We start from the raw sequence: 10,463 nt of genomic DNA, 5'->3' as shown, positions 1-10,463 counted from the left end.
GATACCACCACTATCACCATCATCACCATCATCACCATCATCATCACCCTTGCCATCACTATCACCATTGTCATCATTGCCATTACTTGCTTTAGGCCCATTAATCTCTAGCTTGGCTTGTGCCTACCTTTGCCTTCAGATTCCCAAGCAAGTGGTGCAAATTTTTCCAGAAACAATTGTTTTTTGCTAATTTCAGGCCATTGTTTCTTCTGATGTTTGCTACCTGTACATGCATGTGTGTGTGTACAGACACACACACTCCACTCAGGCAGACCAAGGGGTGTTTATTACCACACAGCATCCTTTGGGGATGGTCCACATGTCATCATTGTCTTGGCAACATCAACAGCACAGGCAGCTGAGCAAAGTGAGGTGAGTGGGGAGGTTGGTCTCAGCAGGCTGTAGCCCATCTCTCCCACTCCCCACCCCCACCACTAGAAATAGTAGATAGAGAAGAAAAAGAATAAAAATCAGCAGCCAGCTAGTGATTGTCTACCACATGAAAACAGGAGCGCTTTATATGTTATCACAAATCCTCAAGATAGGTGCTCTCTACTCCCTTTTACAGATAAGGAACCTGAATCATAACAGAGCTCCTAGTTCCTCCCATCAAGAGCTGAAGTCCATTTATCAACCCCTTGGATCTGGGTGGGTCATTGTCTTTGGACAAAGAGACAATAGCAAAACTGATTCTAGAACAGAAGCGAAAAGTGCTCATCACAAGGGCTTGCTCTCTTGTGCTCTAGGAACCCTCAAGTCCATGCTAGCCTGCTGGAGGAGGAGAGGTAGGTGGTCCAGGTACTTTCTTCTCTCCAGTCAACAGCCAGCAAATGCCCAGGAAACAAAGCCATCTCACTGATGTGCAGCTGACTGCAGGCCCAGGAGTGAGCCCAGCCACAGCCAGCAGAATTGCTCAGCCCAAATCGCCAACCTGCCAATCATGAGTAAATAGATGGCTGCTGTTGAAAGCTGTAAAATCAAATGATGGGCTTAGGTTTTGCCCAAGATGAAGTAACAAGAACCAGATTTATCTTCCTGCCTGAAACAGCCAAAATAACAAGGCAAGAATCTGGACACTGGGAGGATCACAAAGGATGGGATGTGAGAGACAGAGAAACCATATGAACTCTACAATGGCCCCAGCTCACAGCCCAGAAAAACGTTTCCAGACCACAGTACAGACAGGGGGAAGCCAGGTGGAGCCAAGGAGCTTCTGAGTTGAGGGGACACAGCAGAGTCCCAGGAAATCAAGGTTGCCAGAATTCTTAGAACAGAGTACTGGGGAGGAGAGGGCTACACAGAGAGCCCCAGAGATGTGCAGAGGGTCCCTGTCAAGTATTCAGCAGTGTACTCATCAGCACGTGTGTGTGAGGAAACCACCCGAGGTCCTTCTGAAGGGAGGAGAGAACAGTGCCCAGGACTCACACAGAGCCAGAAACAGTGCCTGCTGCCTCCAGCCAGACTGGAAAAGCTCATAATTCACAGAATAGAATATGCCGGAAAGCCATGCCTCAATAGTGGCGAATAATTAGTCCTAGACAGAACACTCCTTCGAAGCTACCTAACTAAAGCAAGACTGAAAAGGATCAGACTGTTTCCAAATAACTGCATCCCAGAAAATCTAACTGATATAGAAACTAAAACATATGAGTGCTCATTTATAGTCCAGCAACTTTAAATATATGTAAGCATTTTACATATAGTACTACATTTATATTACTTTATTTACAACAATGCTCTGAAAGAGCTGCTATTAATCATCTCCATCGTAAAGATGATAGTCTGTACATAGAGATACATACAGGGTACCTGGCACATAGCATGTTCAATAAATAAATGCTTTTTCCTTCAACTTGCCATCCTTGCTCCCTGCCTACAACCATTCATAACCAAATGACTTCTCCCAAGCTGCACATCCACTGCAAAGATTATGGTTTTAGAAAGACAAAAACTTCAGCATTCAGGAGGAAGGTGGTCCCTGGAATTCTGAGAGTCCTGGATGAAGAATCAGGAGTGATGATTCCAGCCTAGCCCTGCCACCACCGTGCAGGGTGGTGAATAACCCTGAGCCAGCCTTAACCTCTCTAGGCCTGATTCTCCACATTGCAGACCGGTGAATTCAGATCAAGTTTTCTCCAAAGCAAACATCTCACCCTAAAGGCCAGGATGCCTCAACCATTCTCAGGCTAAAACTCTGATAGCAGAGGTCGGCAAAGGTGAGGAAAGAGTGCATTTATCTGTACTAGAATACACACGTGCGCACGCTCACACTCACACGCGCGCGCATCCACACACACACCTGAGTTGCAAGCCTCTAACTGAGCCGCTCTCTGGCCCTGTGCAGCATTACCCACTTCAGCCAGAAGATGGTGCTGCTTTTCCATGCGAGTTCAACTACGTTCGTTGAAAACTTAATGGTTGCGCACCCGTGCCCAAAACGTTATGCTAGGCAGTGTGGGCACAAAGGGGATTACCATATGGACCTCTCTTTCCAGAACTTTACACCGAGTGACAAACAACCAAAGGTAATATGAAACGAATTGGGACTCTGCTGGGACGAAACTAAGTATTACTGAAAAGTGCCAGGCACGAACTGCTTTACAACCCTTCTTTTAAAAACTAGGGACTCCTTACCCAATGTATACATGTATCAGAATGTCATGGTGCACGCCATAAATATGCACAATGTTTACTTGCCAATTTAAAAAATAAACATTAAAAATAAAAATAGGCCAGGCGCGGTGGCTCACGCCTGTAATCCTCGCACTTTGGGAGGCTGAGGCGGGAGGATCACCTGAGGTCAGGAGTTCGAGGCCAGGCTGCCCAACATGGCGAAACCCCGTCTCTACCAAAAATCCAAGATTAGCCGGGTGTGGTGGCGGACGCCTGTAATCCCAGCTACTTAGCAGGCTGAGGCAGGAGAACTGCTTGAATCCAGAAGGCAGAGGTTGCAGTGAGCCGAGATTGTCCCACTGCACTCTAGCCTGGGTGACAGAGTGATACTCTATCTCAAAAAAGAAAAAAAGGAACTCTGATGGCCACTTTAAAACTCAGAGCTGCCTCCCAGTTCCAGTGGCCCCATTTGTATTTATTTACCTGTGGCTTTAGCTACTTTAATTATTCAGAGCTAATGAGGAGGAAAAAAAAACAAACAGAGATAGACCTGATACCTAAATGATGTGCTCACACCACTTGGTAACCAAATGACCCCAAGATGTGTTGTTAGAAGGGAAGGTTTGTAAAGGTTCAAATCAAGGAAAACTGGGGAGAGAAGTGAGTGACCTACCTGGCAAGCGCAGCACAACATGCGCAGGGAGAACCTGTGCTCTGGCTGGCAGGTGCTCATTCCTGGCAGGAGGTGTGACTTAGATGCAAAAAGAAAAGAAATATACATTTGTGTCTTTTCACTTGAATTTTACAGGTTTTGCAATTATGTTTGTATTTAGTTTGTAAATTTGCTTTGAGTTTAATAGTCATATAAGAGCTATATGCATATAGTTATATGTGGTTAAATACTTAAGTAATATGATAAAATTGACTGGTCAACACCAGGAGTCCTTGGGATTTTTTTTCTCATTAAAAGGATTGCACACACAGTCAGACTGGCAACACTCTGATCATATTTCCTTCCCTTGAGGAAGGGACAGGAGTCACAGACATTTTTTCCTCTGAATGGGAAGAAGCTGACTCCCTAGAGAACAGGAAAGGGGTTCACTCCTGGGACAGAAGCCGAGCGGGAGAAAGGTAATCCCTTCTCTCATATGCAGTCCTTCCCTGCAAGCAGGGATGGGCACTGTTTGCTTTGAGGCAAAGAGGGGGTTCCCTGCAGAAGATGGGCAACTGGAAATATCAGCTACTGAACTACTATATATCAGCTACTTAACTAGTTACTAGTTATATACTAGTTACATATTGTATAACTAGTATTTACATAACTCTATGCTATGGACAAAGTAATAGTACCCTAAGAGGGGAAAATGCAGATTAAGGGGTAAGGGAGTGTGTGTGTGTTTCATGTCTTCTTCCTCCAGAGCAGGCAGAGAGTGACCTGAGGCACTCTGTCCAGCTGGGGCAAGTACTGAGGTCCTGCCCTTGTGCCCTTCTCCTCCTTGTCCCTGGTCTCCCATGAGGGACAATCTCTGGAACCGGACACATCTTTTCCTCTCATACCAGCCGACATTTATTATGGTGTCCTCTTATGTGCTGGACATTTCACTATACCCCTTTAGTCACACTAATATTTACATACCTACCATATTGGTTATATATTGCTGTGTAACAAATTACCCCAAAATGTAGTGGCTTAAACAAGAAACATTTATAATCTCACAGGTTTTATGTGGTGTTTTATTTCTGGCTTCTTTCACTTTCCATGTTTTCAAAGTTCATCTCTGTTATAAGCATGAAATGCTATATTGTATTGTAAGCATTTTCATGGCTGAACAATATTCCATTGTATGGAATACGACTTTTGTTTATCAATACAGCAGTTGATAGACATTGGTAATTAATATTTGGATAGCATGCATTTTTCCTTCCGCATAATTACATTCTCCAGATGGATGGACAGAGAGAGAGATAGAAAGGCAGATAGAGAGAGAGATAGAGGTTGCCCTAAACTCCAACTGCTGAAGTCAGTCCCTTTCCAAAGGATTAAAGTTTATCCAAACCTCTCTTTGTCCATGTATTTAAATGCGTATGTGCTTGTGTTAGTTAGCTATTGCTGCACAACAAATTACTCCAAAACTTAGAGGCTTGAAACAATGATAAATATTTACTATTTCACACAGTGTCTGGAGACAGGGGCGGTGTTAAGAATTCCAGAATGGTTTAGCTGAGTGGTTCTGAGTGGTTCTCTCTTATGAAGTTGCAGTCAAGACGTTGGTAGGGAGCCAAGCATAGTAGCTCATGCCTATAATCCCAGCATTTTGGGAGGCCAAGGCAGGAGGATGGCTTGAGGCCAGGAGTTTGAGACCAGCCTAGGCAACATAGTGAGACACCCATCTCTACAAAAAAATGTTTTTAATTAGCTGGGCATGGCAGTGCACAGCTGTAGTCGTAGCTACTCAGGAAGCTGAGGCAGGACGATCACTTGGGCCCAGGAGTTTGAGGTTGCAGTGAACTATGATCATGCCACTGCACTCCAGCCAGGGCAACAGAGTGAGATCCTGTCTGAAAAAAATAATAATAATAGGCCAGGCACAGTGACTCAGTCACGCATGTCATCCCAGCACTTTGGGAGGCTGAGGTGGGCGGATCACCTGAGGTCGGGAGTTTGAGACCAGCCTGGCCAACATGGTGAAACCCTGTCTCTATTAAAACTATGAAAATTAGCCGGACGTGGTGGCACACACCTTTAATCCCAGCTACTCAGGGGGCTCAGGCAGAAGAATCGCTTGAACCTGGTAGGCAGAGGTTGCAGTGAGCCAAGATTGCACCACTGTACTCCAGCCTAGATGAAGAGCAAGACTCCATAAAAAGTAAGTAAGTAAGTAAGTAAATCAATAAGTAAATAAATAAATAAATATGCAGAGGCTGCATCATTTGATGGCTTGACTGGGACTTTCCAAACATGGACAAAGAGACAGTCATTGGCCATGGGCAAACGTCAGTTCCTCTCCATCTAAGGTTGCCATATTTAGCAAATAAAAACATGGAATAGCCAGCTAAATTTGCATTTCAGATAAATAACAAATACATTTCAGTATTAGTATATCCCAAATATCGCATGAGACACAATCATACTAAAAATACTAGGAAATATGACTTATTAGGGCTGCTTGAGTACACTCACAATGTGGTAGCTGGCTTCCACCAGAACAAGTGGTTCAAGAAGGCATAGCAGAAACAAAAATGTCTTTTGTGACCTAGCCTTGAAAGTCACACACCATCAATACTGAAATATTCTTTTGGTTACACAGCTCTGTCCTAATAAATATGAGTGGGAAGAATACAAAAGGATAAATACCAGGAATTGAGGATCACTAGGAGTAATAATAGGGGCTATCCACCACTGTGTCCATAGAAAATAATATTGTTTTTCTGTGTATATGTACGTTATGCATTTTTTAACATGAGAGTAATTCTGTATCTATTTGTTCTGCAACTTTTTTTCACTTAGCAATACATTATGGAGCTCTTTACATATCAGAACATATAGTATTGCTTCTTTCTCTTTGCTTTCTGCCTATTATTTTATAATCTATATTGTCATATTTAGCCATTCCTCTATTGTTATACATTTAGGCTGTTTCCAAAAGCTTACAACTACTTTATATACAATGCTATAACAATCAGTCTTCTACATGCCTTACATTCATGTCCATGCATTCAAAAGGTTACAAGGAATATTGAGGATATTAGATGGAGACATGGAAGATATAAATAAGATCCATATTGAACTTCTCTAGGTAAAAACTACCATATAAAAGATGACAAAATACATTTAATGTGATAAACAACAGATGACATATTGCAAAAGAAAACATTAGTGAACTTGAGGACAATAGAAAATATCCAAAATAAAATACAGAGAAAGGAAAAACCAAAAAAAAAAAAGATAAGTAAAAAGGTAGGACAACTTTCAGCAGTCTAAATGCATATAATTGGAGTCCCTGAAGGATAGGAAAGAAGAGAGAGAACATATATTTAAAGAATAATGGCAGGAAAGTTTCCAAAGTTGATAAAAACTAAACAAACATGAGTTTTCTTAGCTCAAGGAACCTCAACACAAGCAACATGAAGAAAACTACATCATGATGTATCATACAGAAATAAGATTGATAGCAGACTTCTTGTCAGAAAAATGCAAGTATGTAGACAGTGGAACCGAATCTTTAAAGTTCTAAAAGAAAAAACAAAACAAAACAAAACAAAAAAACTATCAACCTAGGAATCTACACCCAGAAAATGTATCATGCAAAACAGAGGATGAAAGAAACACTTTTCCAGACATCCAAAAGCTGAAGTAAATCATCACTAGCTGATGGCTCCTTAAAAGAATGTTAAATGATGTCCTTTGAGCAAGGAAGAAATAATACTAGACTGAAATCTGGTTACAGGCAAAGGAATAAAGATCACCAAAAATAGTAACCATGTGGATATATAAAAAACAATTTTTTCTTATTTAAATTTCTTGGCTGGGTGTGGTGGCTCACACCTGTAATCCTAGCACTTTGGGAGGCTGAGGTGGGGGATCCTGAGGTCAGAAATTCAAAACCAGCCTGGCCAACACAGTGAAACCCTGTCTCTACTAAAAATACAAAAAATTAGCTGGGCATGGTGGCAGGTGCCTATAATCCCAGCTACTAGAGAGTCTGAGGCAGTAGAATCACTTAAACCTAGGAGCCAGAGGTTCCAGTGAGCTGAGATTGCACCACTGCACTCCAGCCAGGGCAACAGAGTGAGACTCTGTCTCAAAAAAAAAAAAAGATATTTTTTCTTTAAAGATGATTGGCTATTTAAAACAAAAAAATACAAATCCCACATTGTGGAGTTTACAACATATGCAGACATCAACAGCATAAACACTGAGATGGCTTTTATACTACGGTTATGGGTCACCTCATTTTGGGGAGACATACAGAGAAATGCATCATTAGGCAACTTTGTCATTGCGTAAACATCATAATGTACTTACTCAAATCTAGAGAGCAAGTACTACACATCTAGGCTACATGTTTAGCCTATTGCTCCTAGGCTACAAACCTGTACACTATGTTATGGTACCAAATACTATAGGTCATTGTAACTGAATGGTAAGTATTTGTATATTTAAACATATCTAGGCTGGGCATGGTGGCTCATGCCTGTAATCCCAGCACTTTAGGAGGCCGAGTCAGGCAGATCATGAGGTCAAGAGTTCAAGATAATCCTGGCCAACATGGTAAAACCCCGTTTCTACTAAAAATACAAATATTAGCTGGGCATGGTGGCACGTGCCTGTAGTCCCAGCTACTCAGGAGGCTGAGGCAGGAGAACCACTTGAACCCAGGAGGCAGAGGTTGCAGTGAGCCAAGATTACACCAACACCTTGCCCAGCCTGGGTGTTAGGGCAAGACTCTGTCTCAAAATAAATAAATAAAATAATTTTTAAAAAAGAAATTTAAGAAAAATTGACAAGTACATAATTTATGATTGGAAATTTCAACACTTCTGTTTCAATAATTCAGAGAACAAGTAGACAGAAGAGCATAAGGACATAGAAGACTATCAATCAAATTGGCCCAATTGACTTTTGTAGAACATGCCACCAATAGCAGTAGTATATGCATTATTTTAAACTGCACATAGAAAATTTAGCATGACAGATAAAATTTTGGTCCATAAAACAAGTGTAAAAACATTTAAAAGGATTCAAATCATACACAGTATGGTCTCTAACCACAATGAAACTAATAATAAATCAATAACAGAAAATAACTGGAAATCCCCCAATATTGAAAAATAAATAATTTTAAATAATTCATGGGCCAAGGAATAATAAAAAAGAAATTAGAAAGTAATTTGGACTGAAGAAAAAATTTAAAAACAACATATCAAAATTTATAGGATGCAGCTAAAGCTTACAGGAAAATTTATATTACTAAATTCCTATATTCGAAAAGGAGAAGTATCTCAAATCAATAACCTCAGTTTCCACCAGAGTAAGAAGGGCAAATTAAACTGAAAGTAAGTAGAAGAAAAGGAAATAAGAGAGATTGGAGTGGAAATAAATAAAATAGAAAACAGAAAAATTGAGAAAATAAATGAAACAAATGTTGGTTTCTTGAAAAGATTGGCAATGTTAATTATTAATAACTCCTAGCAGAACTAATCAGAAAAAAAAGAGGGAAGATGGATATTACCAGCCTTAGGGCTAAGAGACAACATCACTGTAGATACCACATATGATGACATTATGAACAACTTTATGCCAATAAATTCTGCAAGTTAGAGGAAATAGAGAAATAACTTTATCTAAGTTGACACAATACCAAAGTTTACCCAAGAAGAACTAGATAACCTGAATGGCGCTAAATCTTGAATTTTCAGTTAAAAATCTTTGCACAAGAAATTTTGAGACACAGATGGATTCACTAGTGAATTCTATCAAACCTTTAAGAAGAAATAATACTCATTCTGCAGAAACCCTTGCAGAAAATTTAAAAAGAGGGACTAATTCCTAACTCATTTTATAAGGCTAGCATTATTATAATAAACAAAGACATTATAAGGAAAGAAAACTACACACAAATATCCATCTAAACATGTGTACAAAACTCCTAAACAAAATTGTAACAAATACAATTCAACAATATAAAAAAGGATAGTTATCATGATCAAGTGGAGTTTATTCCAGTAATATAGGTTGGATCACCTGAGGTCGGGAGTTCAAGACCAGCCTGACCGACATGGAGAAACCATCTCTACTAAAAATACATAATGTTAGCTGGGCGTGGTGGTGCATGCCTGTAATCCCAGCTACTACATGGGAGACTGAGGCAGGAGAATCTCTTGAACCTGGGAGACAGGTGCTGTAGTGAGCTGAGATTGTGCCATTGCACTCTCTCCTAGGCAACAAAAGCAAAATTCCGTCTCAAAAAAGAAAGAAAGAAAGAAAGAAAGAAAGAAAGAAAGAAAGAAAGAAAGAAAGAAAGAAAGAAAGAAAGAAAGAAAGAAGAAAGAAAAGAAAAGGAAGGAGGGAAGAAGGAGAGGGAAGGTGAAAGGGAAAAGACAAGAAAAAAGAAATCTCACAAAAGAAAAACAATGAAGGTGATTTTATATTTTTGAGATGTAATAATGAATGAAGAATTAAAAAGTGAGCTAAAATAAGTGTGGAATGCAATAATAATAATGAATTATAATACGATCCCATAAAATGTACAGTTTGGAAAGGGATAAGTGAAGTTTAAAAGTGGTGGGGTTTTTTGTTTTTTTTTAGAGACGGAGTCTTGCTCTGTCCCTCAGGCTGCAGTGCAATGGCGAGATCTTGGCTCACTGCACCTCCACCTCCTAGGTTCAAGTGATTTTCCTGCCTCAGCCTCCTAAGTAGCTGGGATTACAGGCACCCGTCACCACACCTGGCTAATTTTTGTATTTTTAGTAGAGACGGGGTTTCACCATGTTGGCCAGGTTGGTCTTGAACTCCTGACATCAGGTGATCCACCTGCCTTGGACACTCAAAGTGCTGAGATTACAGGTGTGAGCCACTGCGCCTGGCCTAAAAGTGTTTTTAAGGTCCATATAGGTGTTAACTATAGACATCGATATATTAATACGTATGTTGTAACTTTAGTAACTGGTAAAACATAAGAAAACAATTTATAGTTTCCAGAATGACAGAGGAAAACAACAGAATTATTTTAAAAATTGATCTATTCAAAAGAAAGTCCAGGTGCAGTTACTCACGCCTATAATCCCAGCACACTGGAAAGCCAAGATGAGCAGATTGCTTGAGCCCAGGAGTTTGAGACCAGCCTGGG

At 40.4% G+C, this 10,463-nt stretch overlaps 1 protein-coding gene across 1 annotated transcript in view; it reads right to left on the bottom strand.

The window, feature by feature from the left end:
- Positions 1 to 4,313: 4,313 nt before the first annotated feature.
- Positions 4,314 to 10,463, bottom strand: part of DYNLL2 (dynein light chain LC8-type 2) — a 23,386-nt gene continuing 17,236 nt past the window's right edge. The window contains exon 5 of the transcript XR_005201915.1: positions 4,314 to 4,325. The gene's annotated coding sequence lies outside the window, so the exon portion shown is untranslated. The remainder of the gene's footprint in view (positions 4,326 to 10,463) is intronic.

This window comes from Cebus imitator, unplaced genomic scaffold (genome assembly GCF_001604975.1).
Source record: "Cebus imitator isolate Cc_AM_T3 unplaced genomic scaffold, Cebus_imitator-1.0 Scaffold115, whole genome shotgun sequence".
NCBI lineage: Eukaryota > Metazoa > Chordata > Mammalia > Primates > Cebidae > Cebus > Cebus imitator.
This window is presented reverse-complemented; position numbering and strand designations above follow the sequence as displayed.